Below are 22,157 nucleotides of genomic sequence, written 5' to 3'. Positions count from 1 at the left end.
AGCCAAAGTGCCTTTTGCAAGGCATATCTCTCCTTGTTTTGTTTGTCACAACACGGGAAGGATACATGATTCATGTTGCAGGGGACACGCGTCCCTTGTCACCACACGGGTTAATCAGCAGCCAGGCTCTGTCACCACCAGGGCCCCAAGGAAACCAAGCCCTTGGAAAAGATTTCTGGTCCATTGGCTGTAGGAGCACAGAGCTGCTGGAGGAGATTGCAGTTTTAAAATTAATTAATTTTCTACTGTGAACTTTGTCGGAGAGCTGCGGCCATGCTTTGGTGGTGGAGTGGGGGTCCCGCCTCTGCTCCCCAGATGATGCCATGCCTGGGACTGGATGGATAAAACACATCCTGGGAGGCACTTCCAAAAGCCCAAGGTCTGTTTAGTCTGCAGCCTGAGTTACAGGGCAAATCTGAGTCTGCCTCCAGCTCCCCAAACTCTCTCTTGTAATTTTATTTTTTTTTTAATTTAAAAAAAAAGAAAAACCCTTAAATTTCAGTGGCACTGTCATTAAGAGATCCAACAGAAGCCTGGAAGAAGAGATTAGCACATACCAGAGTGACAGGGCTGCTGGGACAGGGAAAAAATAGACAACATCAGTGCAATGTACCATTAAAAGTATGGAGTGACAGATGACAGTTGGTCTGTGATGGGGTGATTCAGCTAAATGGTAAACAGAAGGGCAAATTCTGATCTCGCTTATGCCAACATAAACCTTGGGCTGCAGAGGAGCTGCTTCGCGTCTCTAGGACCAGAGTGGAGCCCATAAAAGCTGTGACTCAGCCAGATAATCTCTGACAACTGTTAGCACTGTGGTAAATATGGCAACGTGGCAGGCTGGAAGAGGGGCTAAAAAAAGTTTCGCTTCCACACTTCCAAAACCAAATGTTTCAGAGGTTTTTTATCTCAAAACGACGTCTAAAATCTTGGGAGCAGTGATAGAAGTGGTTGAGAAATATTGAGATAAAACATGTTGGGGTTTTTTTTTTTCAGGTTGGATGAAATATTTTGATTGAGGCGAAATTAATGAGGTGGCTGAGCCAATGGGGTGAAAAGTCAGTTATCTCCATAAATTCCAGTCCCTCTGGAGTGGACCTGCTGGACACTTTGCACAGCCATTAATGGTGATGTGGTGGACAGACACTAACTCATGTCTGCATGAGATAGACGAGGAAAGGCTTTTAAAAGGAGGTATTTGCTAAGAGAATGTTTAACATTTGTTTTTGCTTCAAAAACACATTTTCAAAGAGAGGATCCCATCCAAAACATATGTTCCCTCCCTGTGTGGGCAGGCGTGCAAACACTAACGTGGGACCGAGCAAACTGCAGAGGAGAGCATGGAAGCCAGAGCTAAAACCCTCCCATCTTGCTGCTGAGGCTTCCTCGTGATAAACCTGCTGCTCTGTGGTATTGGCACTGCGATAGGGACGGACTGGGCCTGTCCTTTCTCCTGGATGTCTGAACCCCCTTGTCCCTTCACCCATTAGCACCATCTGGCACCAGGCCATTTGCCTTTGGTGAATGACAATGTAAAAACTATCAGGATGTGAACCTGTGCTGAATTGCTTCTGATTAAGAGAATAAATTCCCTTTTTTCTTTCCATGATTTCACTTTGTGACCCACTGGTATTTTAACTTCAGTCCACACCGTGCCTAGTTTCACCAGGAAGCTACTGCATTATCTGCAGAAATACAAATAAGCTATTTCTCATGGGAAATGTTGCATTGTTCACATTTTAGCTGGCTTGGAAGGTAGCTCTGCTGCCAAGAGATATGAAGATCTGAAACCCATCATCCTTGGTGGGAAAGGCCATGAGAAGGGACTGTCCCATAGGGAAGCCACCATGGCAGCTGCATCACCTTCCAAGCCTTTAGGAAATTTAGGATCACCCAATGCCATTTTAAGATTTGGGGTAAAGTTTTTTTTTTATGAAGCAGAATTGCTTCCTCCTGTGAGCCCAACTCGAGGTGGCAGTGAAAATGGTCTAGGAAATAAAGCTCTGCACCTTATATAGGCAAGCTACCAAAAATATATGGATTGTGGAATTACTCTTTGCTGAGAAGGGAATTCAGATTTTATTCCTCCTATTGTGTTTTATTTCTTGTATCATTACAGAATACACAAGCAGATTATTCCCCAGCCACAAAAACAGTTGCAGCAAGATGCTGCAGTTGAAAAGAACAAAACAGGCAACAGTTCAGCATTCTCAGTTAAGATCATTATGATACTATTAATGGATATTAATTTCTGTTTATTTTACAAATATTAGGAAAGTAGTTTTCAAATTCACACCTCGCCAAATGCTTTACAACAATGATTTGTTTCATTAATTTTATCAGCTGCATGCCTTGTTTTTTTATAGCAGGTTCTTTGCTGAGAGACATTAATCTGTGATAGAGCATCCTAAGAGCCTGTGCAGAGGATCCAAGCTGATGAATGTTGGTGTACAGGCTGCCCACCACTGTCAAATTTTCAATTTGCAGTGTAGTTGGGTCACATAATAAATTTCTGAGGGTTTTATTTTTATTTTACAGAAGCCTTGAATTTTTTCTGTGCATATTTTCTAACGGTTTTAACATACATATGAGCCCTCAACATCCAAATGTCAAATTCTGTGTGATATGGGTTAGGTAATAAACTCGATGGTATTATTTTTAGAACACTTATAAAAATAACTAACACAGTTTGAAGTCATGTCTTTGTTAAATATTCAGTGTAGAATTGGCTTTTAGCTGAATTCAGTATCCACTATTTCTTAGTTTCTCACTAATAAATACAAAATGCTAATGGAAAGTGAACAGGAAAATATTCTGCATATGCTAAATTGACCTTATATTCAAAATGAAAAAATGCTTGTGCCACGTGTTTAAGAAAAATAAACACCTGGATGATAAAGAGAGCAGTGCACACATCCTTATTGAAAATATTTCCCTTAAATTCTCAAGTTCTACAAAATGTCATGGCTTTCTCTATTGCAGCAAGAGCAGAGAGTGGCAGCCAACACTGAGTTCTATTTCTGACTTTGATCCAGATTAATTCTCCCAGGAGGATGCTCTGGAGCTGAGTGTGGCAGTGTTACCCCAGTGCCCACCACAGGGGATGTGGGAGGGCAGGTGGCCCAAAGGGAGCAGGGCCAGGTCCCTCCAGTGCCGCCAGCTCCACTCCAGTCATGTCTGGCACACAGATCATGCAACACTCGTGGGCCAGCAGTTTTACAGCCCTTGATCAGAGGGTTGAACACATCCTCATGCCTCCCAGGTGGTGAGCTCCTCCCCAGAAGGAGCAGGAGGCAGGGCTGGAGGTCTGCACAACCTTCCTGCAGGTAAGGGCCAGCACAGTGAGGGCTTTACAGGCTGAGCCAAATTCCAAGCATCTCTTTTTTTTCTCTTCCCTGTCAGCTGTGAATGCTCCATGGGATGCTGGATTCCTCTGCTGAAAACTGGAGGTGGAGCTAAAACTCAGGTGTTGGGACTGGACCTGGTGAGCCTGGTGTCTGTCAGGCACTACCAGGGATGGATCAGTGCAGAAATGGCAGTGGGTGGAACAATACAACAACAAATGGCTGCTGCTGCATTGCCTCCCCTCCTCCCCAGTCCCTGGGCCAAATTTCGTTATCCTTCTCAATGTAACTCAAAACCAATGAAGTCAATAGAAAAACCAGTTAACCAGACCCTGACTCAGCCCTTGGTTTGCTTAAACTCCAGTGCTGCAGAGTTAACCCCTGACACATTTTAGTTTACCTTCATGTCTTTCCTCAGAGTAGACAGAAAATCCTATTTTTCATATTTGTTTCCCTGGACCTTGGCCAGCTGAATAGAGGTCAAATACGTCAAGCTGGGTCTAAACTACAGCAAAAAAAATGAGCTGCATTTCAACCTCTTTTTCTAGCAGAGTGACAATATAATTCATGTTTATATTCCTGCCTTCACCATGATCCTGCTGTTTGACCTTGGGAAAGTCACTTCATCTTTTTGGACCTTCATTTCTCCTCCAGCTTGTTCCTTTTGTCTTTAGACTCATATGGGGCAAAACCAGACAAATAGACAAATATCTGGGGCAAAATGTGGCTTACATGGTGCATTGGCATTGCTACAACAAAGTTCTTCCACTTCCTGGACTTGAGGTCCAGGTAAAAGTTTTGGAAAATAATATCAACATAAATTCCAAGCATGGGATAAACATAAAGCAGTGTGCTGTCCCCATGAATGACAAGGGTTTTCAGCATTCCCACCCAAATTAGCAGGCACCTCTCTGATGCAGAGCAGCACTGTGCCCACCAGTTCTGCCATGCAGCAGGAAAAGCTAGTTCAGATAAATCCAGGAGCTGAGCAAACATGAAATGCCTTCGAGTGAAACTCTTATTTTAATTGAGATGTTTGGCTGTCTTCAGATCTAATTTCATGATCCAAATACCCCAATTTCCCCATAGAATGTGTTCAAACATTGCTTGACTGCTATTCTCCTTTGCTGCAGAGCTGGGAAGTCATCACAACTGATAAGGAGTCATTACAAAGTTGACAGTTTACCCCTTTTCTTCAAAAAAATCCAATTCTGCTGAGCTTCATTCCTTTCAGCCCACACCGACTCTCATCCAAAGCCTTCCCTGCTGCTCGAAAGAAATCTGAAATTTCCCAACCGCAGGATTAAACTCATCCTCGCCCCCTCCAAACAAACAAACAAATAACGAAGGAGGGAAGAAATTATCTCTACAGTAGGGAGATGAAGGTAAAGAGCTTATATGTTAATCATTAGCAGAAAAAACCTCAACCCAACTGAAGTTAGAAGGAAAGAAAAGAAGACATAAAGGGGGTATTGGAAAGGAAAAAAGGCAGGAGCAGGAGATACAAAGTGAGGCTGCCAGGAGTGTTTGTCTGCTGTGTGAGAGTGGCCAGAGCCCTGTCCAGACTGGGAGAATGGAATTATTCAAGTTTTAAGCTCCCAGCAATTCCCGCAGTGACTCCCCTGGGCCCCAGCTCTCCTTCACCCTCTGGGTGGGGGCCACCCATCCTCTGTCCCCATTGTCACCCTGTGCTCTGCCTTGCAGGAACGCTGAGATCTGGGATGGAGGAAGGGAGGGCAGCCCAAATCCAGCACCCCCCTGCGCCTGGCGAGCCCCTGATCTCCTTTATGCCCATCATTCATTTATGCCCATCACTTATTCATTCTCCCTTTCTTCCCCGCGACGACTGCTTGCGAAATAAACTAGAATTTCTTGCTATTTATTATTATTATTTAGTTTGTTTTTTTTTTTTGGGTATCCGTGGTCTGGAAGGAGTTAAAGCCATTATCTCCTCGATGTCCACGGCATCCCCGCATCCCCGCTGAGCTCCATCAGAGCTGCCGGGGCAGTGGCAGCGGTGGCTTCACCGCCGAGCGCCGCAGCCTCGCGCGGTGCCCAACTGCTGGAGTTTGCTAATTTGTGTGTTTTCACTCGAGGCCTGCTGATTCAATCATTTTAAAGATGCCCATTTCTTCCAAGCCAGGGATTTTATGACTCTAAGGATTAGAAGCTGTTATCCCAACAAACCCTGGAGCTCTATATATTCTGATTTTATGGTAAGCTTCACTAATAAACTGTTTAAAACATATGCTAATTGTGTTTATTGTATTCTTTAATTATCATATGTATCATTAAAGATGTACTATCCCGTTTGGAATCCTAATACCTAATGCCCTGCTTTTATTTATTTTATTTATTTATTTTCTTTTTTCAGTATAGTTTCACAGTACTGCATTACTTAAAAAAAAAAAAGAGAGAGGAAATGGAAATACAGATATATATTTTAACAAGGAAGCTTATTTTCAATTTTCATTGTTTATTTAAAAGTACAGTCTTTGTATTTAAGTTGAAATCTCTCTCATGAAGAAAGGCAGGCAGGGAATGACATAACGAAACATGGCATTCTGTCTCTGTGCATTTTATTCTTTAATTCTTTTTTAAAAATATGCCTCCCTATCATCTACTATGCTTAGTTTTCTGTTTTGAGACTGCTCAAAATGATAATTTACCCAGCTGAGTTGGGTTACAAAAGATCAGAATAATTGTCCCCTCATTTTTGTTCTATCTCATTATTCTTATCATACATACACACGCTCAAACACACACCCCAGCAGTGCATAAAAAATAAGAGTGTGTTATGTATATGTACATGTACCCATGTATACAAATGTATATCCACACTAATTGTGCTCATTTTTACCCATTAATGAGGAGTCGTTTTTCCAAAATAGAGATACCTGCTATCTGAGCTGTGTGAGCAATTTTCACTATTTTGAAGCCTAATCTTCATCCTGAATGCTTCATCCTGTTGCTTTAAAATGAGGGTGCCCCTGCATAATAAAATCCTGAAATTAGGATATATCCTCCTGCTCTGACTTGCTCCTAACAGCCAGAAAAATGTCCCTCAGCCTTGGTCGTTGTTGAAGGCAGAGGCCTGCCCCAATTCCTATACCAGTTTTATTATTTTTATTTTTTCACTTGGGAAAACAAACTGGCATTAACATGGGGCATTTTGCTCATTGCTGAAAGAGAAAACAGCAATAAAAAAAAAAACCCAGCTCTTTTCAGCTGCGCAAGTCAGGGGAGGGCAGGAGGACGCATGTGCAGCGAGAGCAGTCCGTGGTCATCAATATTGCAGATGCGAATAATAAATATGTGCAGCCACACCACAGAAAAATGCAGCCACTCTCATTTCTGCACTCCTGCTCCAGCTCAGACCTTTTAGTTCTGTTTCCCCCCCTGCATTTGAGGAATATCCTGGGAAAAACACGATTATCCCAACACAGGATTTTGTTTTGATGAAAAAGAATGAAAATGCTGGGCTGCTTTGCTGCTGGCATAGTGGGGGATTTGCTGTCAGGAGTTTATCAATTGGACTTTTTTTTATTTTAGTTGGTGAAGAATGTTTCCTTTAGGTACCAGATGTTAATGTCACCTCATGAATGAAACTGCTTCTGCAAATTGAATAATGTCATTTGCATTCACTCATTCTAAATAACGTTGAAAAGTGGTAAAAATTCTTTTTCCAGGCAAAAGAGACTCTTCTTGGGTGACACACAACTGGGATTTGGATTTTTTAATAAACTTGTTATTTTTTAATAAACTTGTTATGAAAACTTAAAAAAAACCATGTAATTTTAGTTCCTAAATAATGGCAACCCACAGCCTAAGCATTCCCATCACACAATACAGAATTTAATGTCAGGTCAGTTTCTGCTTATGGGGGTGATGGGTGAATTTGGGACAAAGTGCCTGCATAGGTGTTATCACTTTTCGCTTGCTGGCATCCCTGAGGACAGGCTTAATTGTTTGTTTTGCCTTTTTGGAGATATAACCCATTGTTAGTTTTACATCCCAGCCACAGGTGTTCTTCAAGCTGCAGGAAGGAACGGCAGATTGTATCCTGTCAAAACAACCCCACTGTGGTTAGAGACATCTCAGCCCATGGTTGACTTTATCCTGGATTCCATGGGTGCAATATTTGGGGTTTTGGTGTGTCTGGGGGGCCCTGGGGGAGCACATCCCCCCTGCCTACACCAGCCCAGCCAGCAGAGCTCTGCCCTTGCTGCAGCCCCTCGAAAGGATAATTTTGCACAGCCCCACACAAATTAAAGCATCGCCATCTCTCCCTATTATATTAATGGATTTTGTGCTACTTTTTAAATTACACTGTTTTCAAACAGGAATACATTTGAATGTCAGACTCTAATACCCAAATATAAATGTCAAGACCTCTGTACATCTCTGACATGTAGGAACTAATTTAATCATCTCAGTGAAACGATTTCAGTTCAGACAATCACTTTGTTCGAGTGGAAGGGTTATGAAGAGGGTGCACAGCCACAGGAAAGTGCTTACACACTATTTAGGGCCTTGCTTTTTTAGAAAAAGAAAACCAAGATGGGCATTTGTTCAGGAGTGGAAATTCCCAGCCCCTGCCAAGCTGAGGTAATCGCACTGCGGGCTCAGAAAATGATGCATAGCACCAAGGAATAGTAAATGCTCACTTGTTGGGGAAAAGAAGGGGAGGGGGCAGTGATGGAAAATGATTTTTTTTCTCCTGTGTCTGGAGGGAATAAAGGACAATCTTGTGAAATCTAGGCTGCCTGGTCAGTGAGTGCTGCTGAGCTCCCGAGTGGGTGATCCCGCAGGCTGCACACACGGATAACAGGGACAGGGGAGAAAAACCAGCAGCAGTTTTGCAATTGGACTGAGGGCTCCTTCTTCTAAAACTCAGCTTAGACAGTTTCATTCCTCCTTTTTACATATGGCATTTTAAAAAAGAAAAGGCAGTTCAGGCAGGTTTTTATCTGAAAGGTAACAGCTAAACAGGGCCGGCAGAAGGAGCTTATTCCCTATGTGGGCCTGCTACTCCACCATAACCCATGGCTTCAGTCTGCTCTAGGAGACAGGGATGTTCTCCCAAATTTCAGGGATAGCTGGGATCTGCTCCAGGCCACTGCTGTACATAGACTCCCATCAGCAGGGTTGCAGTGGCTGTATGGGAAAGGGAAAGAAATATCCCAGCTCCTTTCTGGGGTTTCTGGAGGATCAGGGGGGCTTGAGAGGAAGTAGCACAGTCAGAGAAAGATGGGAAAGAGAAAGCGGAAAGGTGGATCAGAGCCTGGAGACATGGGAAAGAGATGGTTGGGAACTCCAAAGTTAATAAATTTAATTAATGCATGTGTGGAGAATGTTTGACCATGTCCTTTCCCTGGGTGTGCCATCATCTCCTGAGCTGCAGCCCAGCACAGTCTGCACAGGACCTGATCCAGTTCCCAGTGAAGATGCTGGGAATAAGCACAGATTCAGTGCTGATGACACTTCACTGTCTTGAATTTATCCCTAATTCTGTCTTCACAACAAGTAGGATTAAAAACTTTGAACTGAAATAATGTTGCTGCTGTTTCATGTGCCCCCAAACAAAACAAACTAAAAGAATAATCAGGGCTGCAGTCCATGTTGGAGAGCTTTGGTGAAAGAAGCTTAATTTGTTGGGTTACTTGTTACAATTAGATGCAGTATAGATGATGTCAAGTTATATTAACAGCTCTAAGATTTTCCAAGTGTTGGTATGAAAACTGCCCAGCCTTGATAATGAAAACATGCGCAGGAGAGCTTTGTAAAACAATCAAAAATCAATCCTGTGTGTCAAGTTGAACATATCAATGAGACAGTTTGCAGTCAGAGGGTTTTCTTATGAAGTGCTGTCAACAGTCAATGCTACACTTGTCTGATCCGTTCAGTCCCGCTAAGTGGAAAGATTTCTCTTTATATTAACCCAATAGAAAAGGAAAGGAAAACCAGGAAAATGTAAGCCACAGTAATTCATCTCAAGTATCCTGAAGGACAATTAGCAACAAAGGCTGGCGGTGGTAAGCCTGCTCTTTGGTGGGGTTTGGAGATCCGGGGCTGTAATTATTGAGCCATCCTGCTGAATAGCACAATCAATGCCTGACGGCTGCGCCGGTGCGGCGGCTCAGCTCTTGTGTAAATGAAACGTCAGGCTGGGGGAAAAGGGGCCATTGTGTTTACCCGAGCCTGGATTAGCTTTTAGAGAACAATGAATCTGCAATCGACGCAGGACATTTTAATGGTGTTGTCGGGATCTTTCTTAACAGGAGGTTGGGGTGTTGGAGAGGGAGGGAGAGCGGCGCTGGCAGGGAGGATGGATTCCACCCTGTGCACTGTGCAGGTGTGTATGCATCCAGCCCCACTTCCCACCTTGTCCCAGCCTTGTCCCAGCTGGGCCGTGGTCTCCTTGGAGTTGGCAGCAGCCACCCAGGATCAGGGCACTGGGAGCACAGTGCAGTCAACCAGGCTTCACGACTGGCTGGGCAGGTGACACGTTTCTGCACCCGACTACACATCCTTCTGCCCAAAGGGCCTTGAGCCTCCCTCCCCTTGCTCCCTGGAGCATGGCTCTTCCTGATTTATGGCCTCAGGGTTTATCCCTCTCTCTCTTTCACAGTATTTTCGCTCTTTCCCTCCTTCTCTCTCAAAAATAAGCTTCTCCCCAGCAGCATCAAGCCCAAGCTTTTCAGCCTTCCCCTTCAATTCCTGTCTAACTTCTCATGGACACATCTCTATTCTTGTCATGTCTTACGTCCTTTCACAGCAGAAATATTTATCAAACTGCTCTTCAAACCTGCCAGTAGCTTCATTTCCCCCTTCAGTTTTCCCAGCACTGCTCCTCATATTGCAAAATCATCCCTTTTTCCATGCACCGAATGAACATTCCAGCTACAGCTACAGATGTTCTGTGAGAGTTTTATGTGAGTGCACACCCAGAGATGAAGGACTCTGATTTTTGGGGCCATTCAAAGGTATTTGCTAATCCTCTTTTCTCACCAATTGCAAATATTCCAGTCCTGGACAGTGTTGCTGGGTGGGAAGGTGACAAGTATCCCAATCCCTTGTTTCCAGCCACATGCTGGAGAAACAAACCTGCACTGCCAATGGACATATAAAAATTTCCTTTTTGCCCATGTGTAGACTGTAATGCTCATCCCTCCAGGAATATTAAGGTAAATAAGTCCCTGTGGGATGTACATTGTTTTGTGCTTGTTTTTACTGCAGGGTGATGAAGTGAATGAAGCAGCCCTGGCTGTGCTGAGCCTGGAGAAGACAACAGGAATATCCAAAGATTTTGGGAATACATTTGATTTCTTTACTCCCACTTCAATCACATTTTTGCAGCCAGTGTGAATGACATGGTGCCCACCCTACCCAGATCCTGCCAACCCCATGGTGTCTGACTCCTGCCACTAAACCCAGAGAGTTCAGTCCCATTTTCCTCCCTCCAGCCCCAGCACCTGCTCAGCCATGGAGCAAACCAAGGTGGAGATCTGTGAAGAGCTTGGGGCAGGCACACAGTCTCACCCATAAACCACCATCACACACCTCCTCAATGGAAGGCAAACTCTGCAGATGTAATTGATTAGTAACTATCAGCTAATTGCAGGGTAATCACATGATTATTTTTGCTTTGCAAACTGAATAGTTGCCATGAGATTGGATAATTGTGCGGGGCAATTTTACACGGAGGCACATAGCAATGCAGAGTTAAACCAGCCTCCAGGCTGTGTACAGCAGGCTGGGTGATTTCATTTCTGCAACTTCAGTGTGCACATCAGTGCATTGTGTGCTTCTAAAGGCATCTTTGCATCCTGTGCTCTAAAGGAGAACCAAAAGATAAGAAATTGCTCTAGCAGCATCACTAGAATGAAGTAAAATCCCCAAACTTTTGGCAAGGCAGCAGGCAGCATTCTGACAAGTCTGCCAGCCCAAGGGGAAGATGCAATGCTCCTCTCCTTTGGAGGAGGGTTTGGGCTGCAGGAGCACACTCCACTTAGCCCCAGGAACTTGTTTGCCTGCAGCCCACGTAGCATCACAGCCTCAGCTGCACCTGCACACGAGTGCAAAGCATCTCCCCCTTCCTCCCAGGCCTCGTCACTAAACACAGAGATGGTGGTCGGAATATTTTGTCCTTTTGTAGCTCATTAAAATTTTGGTGTTGGCAGGAGAGTCAATCAAATGCCAGCAATGCAACCCAAATATTTTCCCAGATGGGTTGAACATTGTAGCAGAAAGCAATTGAAGGAATTATTTTCTCTGTTGGCAGGGTGATTTCAAAGGCACTTTACTCTCTGAATGTCTCTTAGACGATTAAATATTTCAAGCCATTTTCAATGTCACTGATTCAGATTAATCAAATATTGAAGAGATGGGGTTAAAGCTGTGTTCTCTTTGGCCTCTCGGTGTTGTGGCATCAAACCTCTGGGATAAATGCTCCACACAAGAGGCCTTTATATTCTAAGTTTAATGGAAGAAAAAATGCTTCCCTTGCCAGGGAATCCTAAATCTTCCTACAAGGCAGGATTCCTCCAAAAAACACTGGAATAATTAAAATGGGACCAACTCAGGAAAAATCCTCACATCTCAGTGATTCAGAAAAAATAATATAAAGAACCAGCATACGTCTGAATTACAAGAAATGCCTGTATTAATTTCAGTTTGGCATTACAAGACACATTTCTGTGTGAGCCAAGAGCCAGCAGAACGTACATGGGAATATTTTTAGGCTTTATGTAGGGAAAAATTAATACAAGAAACAAATTCCACAAGCACATTCATGGGTGTACATGAGGATGGTTCAGATCCTCAGCTGATGGAAGTAAGCCTCCATCATCTGTTGCAAGGGAGATACAGGGATTTACCCCAGCTGAGGCTTCAGCTCAGTCTATGGAAATACTGTTGGTGTCAAGTGGCCAGTGGGAAGGAAGTCAGAGCAGAGAGCCTTTGTCTCTTTGGATTTCTTCAGGAAATAATGAAGGAAATGTAATAGAATATATCTGTGAGGCCACACTGCTATCAGAGGGATTGGGTACAAGAAAAACAACTCGAGCTCCACTCTTGTATTCTGGCATTCACTCCGATGTCCTCACAAGCTGCCATTGGGAGGCTCAGCCCACGGCCCCAGATGAACTAAAAAATGTTTCTGTGCAGGAAAAAACCCCTCTCAGAACGAGTTATATTGTTTTTTACAAGGAGCCACATGTGCCCATAGCCTGATTTAAAGAGAAAAACAAGGAAAAAAAATATCCCAATTCATTGCTAGCAGGAATGTTTTTCCTCTCAGAAGACAATCAATCGGTAATGTTGCATCTGCAATTAATTTTGAATGGAACAGAAAGCTCACACATACTCACTGATCTGAATTTGGAAGAACAGACACACTTTGCAATAATTTTTCATAATGCTCCCTGTTACTTCCACACCAGGCATTTCAGGGTGCTCAGCTTTCTTAGTTTCCAGGTGTAGGTTTTTATAGCTGGAAAATATCTATATCATGCAAACTCTGTTTTTTAATATCTCTGGGTTTAAAAGTCTCAGTGGTTAAACTAAGAACTCTGTTAGAAGTAGAAAGGAAAGGTTGAAAGCTGTAAGTGAGAAAAAAAATGGAGGAAAAATCAGGGTCACCTGGTTAAAGTCAGACAAAAGCCACATTTCAAAAAATGTACCCTGTAATTTAGTCAAAATGGAAAGGACAGGAAAAAGGTCAATATTGTTTTAAATGAGACTAACAGCTTCCTTTATGTAATGGGTGAACTCCAGTGTGTTTCCGGATGATTGGCAATTTAGCTGCTTGGGGGGAGAAAAAAAGGTTAAACTTATCAGCACATAAAAGTGCCAGCAATTTATTTCTGTCACTTTCCTACAAATTAACCTATTTTAAGGCATTCTGAACCTCATCAGCAAGCCCAGGTGTGGCTGGGAATGGGGGTCACCACCAGGCCCACATGCACAGGGAAAACGTGACAGCAGCTCTGGGAGGCAACAACCACACAAAGGAGCTCTTAAAGATGAATCCTCTGAGGAGAGGGTTTATATTTTCATAAAGGGAAAGAAATAGCATTGTCCTAAATGAGTGAGGGTTGCTCACCCCAAACGCTAATGTGGACCCTGAGGTGGGATGCTCTGCTGGAAAGCGTAAGGGATGGATGCTCCAGGGGGATGAACTTACAGAGTTACATCAGAAAAACATTTATGGACCTGCATCCTGCCCTGCCAGCCCCTGGCTTTGGAACTCAGAGAATGAGGACAAGCAGGGGAAAGCACAGCTCTAACTCCATCCCCTCACAGCCCTTTGCTCATCCAGCTCCCATCACAAGCCTGCGTGTGACTGGGTTTTAGGCTGTAATCCCTGGAGTCAGCATGGAGACAACACCCTCTAGGGCAGCTGCAGCATCAGTCTGCTCTGCTGTCTGTCCATCTGTCTGTCTGTGGTATTGAGGGCAGTTACAGCTCGGTGGACAACCATAAAGCTGGGGTCACACCCCTGGTGACAGTCCCAAGCACAGGGATGGCCACACAGTGTGTGCTCAGGCACAGAGGCTTCCCATCATCCCATTTTTTTACAAAGTTATTGATCAATCTCCATTTTTTTTTTTTCCCCATGGGGCTGGCTTGGCTCTATTGCACATCTTTCACTGGTGGGGTCTCTCAGGGTGTGGATGAAGTGGGACTGAGGAGGAGGTGGGAGAGAGATGGTCAGCAGCAGAGTTTGGGAAAGGATTGTGCTGTTCACAGGATAGGAAAGCTGGAGAAATGTTTCAGATGGAGGTAGGAAGGGGTCTGAGTGGGAGAGCAAGCTCAAACCCACCTCTGAAAGCCTCCAAAAGGCACAGATCCACAGAGCAGGGAAGGAATAAAAGCAGAAAAGTAGCATTTTTGTTCACTGATTTATATAAGAGACACAGGCTTTCCTAAAGACACCAGCTTAAAGGAGACCTTTAGCTCTAACATTTTCAAACAACAGCTGGTCTTTCCTTTCCATGCTGATTACAGCCTTCCTAAAAGCTCAGGGCAGGGCCTCCAGTCACCTCATGCACTGGGCTGGGCAAGGCTCTACCACGCAGCACTCTGCAATTTGGACAGAAAATAGCATAATTAATTTAAACATAATAGGTACAATTTTCAAGGGGACCAACGTGGAAGTCTAGTGGATTGAGGCTCCTGTACCTTTTAAGGCCTGAAGTTTCCACAGCCCAGAGATGGGGCCCTTCATGGTGAGGTGCTCAGAGCTCTGAAATTCCAGGATTTTCCCCTGGTGCAGCCTCTCAAAGGGGAGATAAATGGCTTTGGGCTGAATCACTGAGCCTCAGAGCTGGCAATGCTTTTAGCCAAAGCAGTGGCTCTCCCTTTAAAACACACTGGGTAGATAAAGCAGCATCTTTCAATATAGGGATATTTTTTAGTGTTGATTTTAAATACAAGGATGCTTGACTGGCTGCTCTACATCGTGACAAAGCTCTTAATGATTGCTCCAGGTACATCCACAGGTGAACCTGGCAGTGAGTTAATCAGCAGGAGAGGCTCAACACAGCGGCATTTTGATCTTTGGGATTTCTGTGACTGCTTGTGGGCCCTTTTTTCCTTCTCTGACTACTGAAATCATCAGCAGCAGCAGGTCTCCTTCATAACCAGATTGCTCTAGAGCTAAGTACTGACCAAGAGCAAACTGCTGACCTCAAATTAACAGCAAAGACAAGACTCTTGTAAAATTTACAAGAGTATGATTTCAATTCAGGCCATTAAAATATTTCAACTACTTTTGCTTGAACCTCAATGCTTCTTTTGTTGAATACCTAAAATACTTGATTTAATCTGCTATAGACATCATTACCTCTGTCATTACCTCTTGTGACACTTTTACTCTCATGATTACTCCTACAGATGACCAAGAAAAAAAGTGAAAATATGAGTTATTTTCAAGCAGTGGAGGGAGCTTTTAAAATTTATCTTTTATATCTTATAGCTTAATTATCTTTTAGTAGAAGTTGCATTCATAATTGGAATAAAATATGATATAAGCAGCATCAGGTGGGATGGCCTGTAGATGTCCAGCAAAGTTTTCAGGATCAGGTACAGTGTATTGTGCAGGGAGCTGGTAAATACCAGTTTAGGGAGAAAATTAGGAAGGCTTAATTTTCATTCGTTCTTTTTCCCCTCTGGTATGAGACAGCCAGACAGCAGCTCATGTTACAAAAACATTAACTTCCAGAGGCCTTTAATAACAGCCTTCAGTGAACCTAGAAATGCTAAGAGGGACAATTTTGCAGTCTAGGGTATTTGAATCAGTAGCTTTTCATATCACAGTTGAGGCATAAATAGCCATTGTATCTGCTGAAATTATTTCGATCAACTTATGCATTCACCAAGTGGTGTCACTACCACCGTTCTCCATCGCAGTGCTGGAGGAGCTCAGATTCCAGGAACTTGACAGGATAATTAAGTATGAAAGCAGACTGGATTTAGCAGGACCCCAGTGAGTCAACAATCCCGATTGTTTCATCATCTTGGCTTTGTGCTGTTCATATCTTATCAGATTAGATAACAATCTGCTATAGCTACGAGTTGAATTACCATGTTGAACTGCACAGTTAGACCACATGAAAAACATCAATACACATTTAAATAATCCCATTTTCAAACTCAGATAAGAAATGGCCAACCTCTACAAATCAAAGGCATATCCTCAGGCTAAAATAAAGAGTGGTCTGATTACCTATTCAGTGATATCAAAGTGCAACAATCAAATGCTATTGCCAATATAACGCAGAGGGCCTTATAGCAGAGCAGGAACACGATGGACTCCTGACAGCAAATATCAGAGCTGAAATTCACAGATTGCAAATTTCAAAGTGAGGAAAGGATGTAGCCAGGTATCTCCCATAGAATGGAAATCTTCCAGTGCCTCAGAGCCTCTTCCTCCTCCTCCTCCATGTTCCTCCTTTCAGTGCACACAGGGTGATGCTCTCAGCCTCCAGGGCAGAAGATCCCCTCTTTTGTAACCTTTCCATTACCCTGCTTGGACACAGAGTCTGTTACCAGCCCACACACACAGTTCCTCTTGCCCTGTCTTCCTAAAATGACCCTGCTCTCTTAGAAGTCCCATTTCGCATTCTTTTCCATGGGAGAATCCCTGTGAAGTGGCCAGGACATGGTGCCTGTAGGAGATTGAAATTGTTTTTAATTTGTCCTGGTTGAGAAGAAAATTAATCTTGGAGAAGTTAAGTTTGAGATGAATATGTGGCCCTTTTAATTACAGTCACAGTTTCTGCCACCTTGCCAGATCCTGATGAAAGGTGAGCAAAAGTCTGCATCAAGAATTTTTTATTGAGTGTAAATCAAACTGAATAAAAATGAAACAGAGATCAATTCTCTTTAAGCACCACCAATCATTCCCCTTCCTTCCTACTCTCCCCACCCTCACACATTCTCCTCTGATCTTTTATGCAGCTATTTGCAAACTAACCATTAGTTGTCAGTCTCCAGCCATGCAGAGCTGTCAGCCAGAGGATCCTGCAGCTGCTCTGGTAGAAAGCTGCACCCATGGACCCATGGATTTTATCAGTGGAGAGCAGAAAGAGCTGGGGGAGGAGAGGGACATTAGCCATTTTTTAATATTTTTGGCCAATTATTTTCAAAGTTTCCTTTGCTGGAAATACTTTTGGTTGTGGCATTCTGAGACAAAACAGTGAAGGAGCTCATACTTCCCATAAATGCCCCATCCCTGGAAGTGCTGGATGGGGCTTTGAACAACCTGGTCTAGTGAAAAGTGTCCCTGACCATGACAGGGAGGTTGGAATGAGATGAGACTTAGGTCCCTTCCAAATCAAACCATTATGGGATTTTGTGAAAATAGCCCACTGCATTTGATACATTTTTCTAAACTGGAGAACTCTCATCTGGGTTTGCTCAGAAGCTCTTTGGCTGCAGATTAGGTCCTGCAGCAAAGAATATCTGAGAATTTCCACAGTAAATGGAAGCTGACCTGGCAATGAGCACCATCCTCATGATGAAATGAGCAGTCTGCAAGATACAAGTGTGGATGGTAATAAATATGGGCTATGGATATTCTGAGCACTCATCTTGAAAAAGAGCAGGGTGTACATTAATAGGAAAGGAAAGTGTCAGAGTGAAAATACCTTTGGTGTGCTGATGCTGGATGAAGATGTGTGAATAAATCGTAACTCGATCTGTTAAACTGTTATCTACTCATGGCTTATATACCCTCCAGGACATGGTTCATCTGACCAGGAGTGGTCAGAGAACAATTTCCCTCAAGGAGCACAGTGTAAGCTTTGAGAATAATTGATTTTTTGAATAGTGGCCAAATTGCAGGGCTGTGTTCATCTGTACTTCATTTTGGGTCAAACAGATCGTGTTCTGTCCAAAACAAAATGTTTAACTCCTATATCTTTCTTTAAAACAAGATTTATCCAGAGCTGAAGAGAAACCGTGAGTTTGACGTTTTTCAAGTATATAATTTAGGATATTTCTAACAAAAAGTTATTTTTTAATGTTTCCACATTTGCTAGTTAAAATGATTTATGAATTCAAGCCATATTGAGTGGGCAGTTTTGATTAATATTGAATGTGATTTTTAGCGACTAAACCACCCATACAGCACATTCTCTGGGACAATACTTGCAATGTGATTGATGGAAAACCCCAATCCAAAAGTTGCAACTGGGGCATTTTGAACCCAGCAGCTGTCCAAGGACAGAGGAGGAGGAATTCAGCCATTGGCTCCACATACCTTGGAGGATTCCCCTGCGATACTTGGGGAATCCAAAGCAGATACTTGGAGCTCTGCTTGGCAGCACACAAACTCCCAGCCCTGCATTCTCATCTCCTTTATGGGTGTTGGCAGCATAAACCAACATTTTTCCTTACAACTTCCCCAGAACTCTTATGTGACGCAGGCCCAGTGTCAAGAAATCAGTCATCTCCTCAGTCACAGATTTTTTCCCCCAACCTTTCACGGGTGCTCAAAGCAGCAGCCCCAGGAGATGGTGCATCCTTGGAGCCTCTCAGTGGGTTTGGGATGATCTGGAGGGTCTTTTCCAACATAAATGATGCTATGATTCTAAGTTGAGGAATGTGATTGTGCAGCTCGTTCAGAGTGTCACAGCTCATCTCATTCCCAGGACTCCTGTGCACTGAGGTTAGAGAGACATTTCCAAAATAAGCAGTAAAATATCAAGGAGATATTTCTGGATGGGAAACAGATTTTTTTTTTTCCATTTAAAAATGTATTGATATATACATCGATGAGCAAAACTGACAAGCTGTGCTTGAGAAAGGAGTAATTGCATCTTTAATAATATTAAACCTGACACCTGCCTTGGCCTATAACACGCAGTCCTGACACTACTTAGCTAACAATTAGGACACACAAAAAGAATGAAAGGGAAAACAGTATTAAACTGAATCTGCATTTTAAAGAAGATAAAAATAAAAAGAAAGACTGTTAATTGTCTAACACTTTGCTAATTCAATCAGGCATGCAATTTAAAAATAGCTTTGCTTTTTCACCAAAAGAGGAATTAATTATGATTTCTTCCTGAATCCCATATAGGAGAAAAAATATTTTGGATAGGCACAATGCTCTTAGAAAGAAAACCCCAATGCTAATTTGTATCATAAGCACAATTAGAAGGGATGCCCTCCATTTGAAAAAGAACAGAGAGCTACATAGCTAAAGGATATTATTGCAAAATGATAAACTGTTCAAAGGTAGGAGTGAAAAAGAGGGTCTTGTCTTTGGCGGTAAAATGCCATGTTATCATGTTTAAATGGCATAACTTTGCAAAAGGTGCCACAACATTTCAACCTTTTAAAATGTCATTATTAAAAAACACATATCACAAGTGGTGTCTTATACACATCTTTTTTTCCCTTTCCCTTTTTCTCTCTCTCTCTTTTTTTTTTTTTTTTTTTTAAGGGCTAATGTAGTACTTGCAACTTCAAAGGGAAAAAGAAAGGAAATAGCAAAGATGGTTCAAGGTGATCTTGAGTACCACCAAATGTAAATAGGTTTAGAAGCAAATTTGGCTTTGCAGGGTTTCTTTCCCTCTGTGTGAATATTCATCTGTGTTTTAAATAAAAACCACACGCATCCTGCCAGCTGGGTGAATATTGTCTGTAGCACTGTGGTTTGAGATGGGGGATCCTCCCTGTGCCAGGTTCTTCCCCATCCTGATTGCAGGGAGAGGTGTGGAATGACACTGGTGCAGCTCAGACCCTGCAGGTGCTGGGAGCTTGGGCTCATTTATTTATTTCTTGGAAGGGCACCTTAATCATCACCACCATGCTGCTTACTCCTCTCCTTTTTTTTTTTTTTTTTTTAATTTTATTTGTATTTTACCTTTGCAGTCACACTTGGGTTTCTTCAGGGAAATAAATCTGTGGCTCAGTGTAACAAGAGAAAATTATTTTTTCTCAGTTTGCTGCCTGAGCACAGTGAAACATTTTACGAGCACCTGTTTTTATCAGCAATGGTGGCCAAAAAAAAAACCAAACAAAGGGAGAAATAAAGGAGACAGCAAAAGCCCCTCATGCAAATGCCAGAGCCTCCCTGGCTCCCAGAACCAACAGATAGATGACCATGCAGAAGTTGTCAGGGATTAACCAGAATCATGGAATCCTTGAATGGTTTGTGTTGGAAAGGATGAAGCTCATCTCATTCCAACCCTCCCACCATGGGCAGGGAACCTTCCACTAGATCAGGTTGTGTAAAGCTTTACCTAATCCGGCCTCAAAGCAGATTGGGTCCATGGCTGGCACTGGGATTTATTTCTATTCTTTATTTCTAGATTTTATCCAGACAAAGAGTGGCCAAAAGCTGAAATTAATCCCTTACATTTTTTTTTTTTTTGGAGAAAATCTTTCTTCTATTCATTCAGGAGTTCTGCAGTTGATTTCAGTGAGTAGGATTGGGTAGGATTAAAAAGTAAAAGGGAGGTTGGGACTCCCCCATCCTTTGATTTCTAGAAGTTGCTGTGTATGGCTGGAGGGAAGTGTGGAACCGTGAGCTGCAGTTCTTGGCTCTGCGCTGGGTTGACTGGATAAACTCTGATTTCAGTCCAAGAACCCCAAACCAGGAATTTCAGTGTAGATACATCTGGAATTTCTGCAAATAAACCATCAACACATGTATCTAAATGAAGTGTGTACACACATCCATCTTCCTATAGACCCATGTATATACACCCACACTCACATATGTATATAAAGATATCCACTTCCCTAATTTATGCTACATAGAAAACCCCACACTGCTCTTACACTAGGAACACAAATAACTATAACTGAAAATGATTTGTGGTTTTTTTGCAGCTTTTACATTGCACATCTGTCAAATAATCAATGGCATTGCATATATGCAGCAGAAGCATATGCATTTATTTATACATATAGAACATGTTATATCTATACATATAAATGGATTATTTATTTGGAGAAAAAGTATTTCTCAAAATTTCATGACAGATCATTGTATTGAAGGTGCAATAGTTGGGTTAAAATGACACTGTTGAGCCCCTGGGGTCTTTTTTAATAAATATATTTTTGGCTTCTGCCTTCTGGACAAGGCTGCTTTTACTGCCTAGGGTTAGGGTTAGGGTTACACCTGGGTTTAGGGTTTTTAAACCACAAAGCCCAGAGCTCCAGGCACCCTGCAGCTGCAAAAGGCATCCCAAGGGAACACAAAACTGCCACAACGTGGCTTCCTTTCTCCACAGCTTCTTCCTTGGAACCAGCCTTAGCCAATCTGCACCAGGCTTTGAAACTCCTGTAAAACTGATTTGCCTTTTTTTATTGCTGCTTAGTCCACACTATAGGCTGGACATATTTTCTTCTTTTAATTGAATCTTCCCATTACACTGCACAAGTGCCAGGACATCAATTTAATATCTAGATTTTTTTTTTTTTTTGTGAGCTTTCAAACACACACAAACCTCCTTTATTTAATATGGTTGGATGTTTCTATTTCACTCCTCAGAGTTTTGATTTGTCTATTAGCATTACAGTAGCTGTCCAAGTTGTGTGATATTCCTTGGGAGAAAAAGATATAACACACTAGAGGAATTTTTTTTTTCTCACTGCTGCTGCTTTCCTGCTGTAGCTTATCTTCTTAACAAAGACAGGACTACAGTGAGTTTCACAATCTGAGGAAAAGCACTTTAGCTGAGAGGTGCACCAATGGGTAAGAACTGAGCGAAGATAAACATCCCCACATCAAGAGCACCATGAAAGCTCCAGCAAGGAGGGAAGTGCAGAGGCCCTTGAGAGCAGCCAGGGAGTATCTGGCACAAAGCAGGCTCTGCCCTTCACTGCTGTGATAATCGTGCTGGGGACAAGGGTTCACCATGCCAAAGTTAAAATCGTGATTGTAAAAAAATGATAATAAAAAAAAAAAATCGTGCCAAACCAGAAATCTAAAAAATCCCCAGGAAGCCCAAAGTGCCTGATCCTAGTTCCTGAATGAGGCTGGGGGCAGCAGCCATTGTAGTAAACCCAGTGGCAATCAGGAACAAGATTTTATTATTTAAAGGCACAAGCAGGTTTTGACTGGCTTGGGGGGCAATGATTGCACCCCTCATGTCTGCAAGTCCATGAGTAACCTGGGCCATCCCAGTGATGGAGAAGGACAGCACCAGGCACATGCTCCAAACTGGCTGAAAGACTTAACCCACATCAATTAATTAAACCTCTTGATTAACTTCTTGGAGAATGAAGAAATAAGGTGTGTGGGGCAAATGGAGCTCTAGGTGCTGTCTACAATAAATTCCCTTTGTGTAA

The 22,157-nt window shown here is 42.7% G+C and overlaps 1 long non-coding RNA gene across 3 annotated transcripts in view; it reads right to left on the bottom strand.

The window, feature by feature from the left end:
• LOC106629496 (uncharacterized) overlaps positions 1 to 22,157 on the bottom strand; it is a 189,201-nt gene that overhangs the window by 28,514 nt on the left and 138,530 nt on the right. The window lies entirely within an intron of this gene.

This window comes from Zonotrichia albicollis, chromosome 17 (genome assembly GCF_047830755.1).
Source record: "Zonotrichia albicollis isolate bZonAlb1 chromosome 17, bZonAlb1.hap1, whole genome shotgun sequence".
Lineage (NCBI taxonomy): Eukaryota > Metazoa > Chordata > Aves > Passeriformes > Passerellidae > Zonotrichia > Zonotrichia albicollis.
This window is presented reverse-complemented; position numbering and strand designations above follow the sequence as displayed.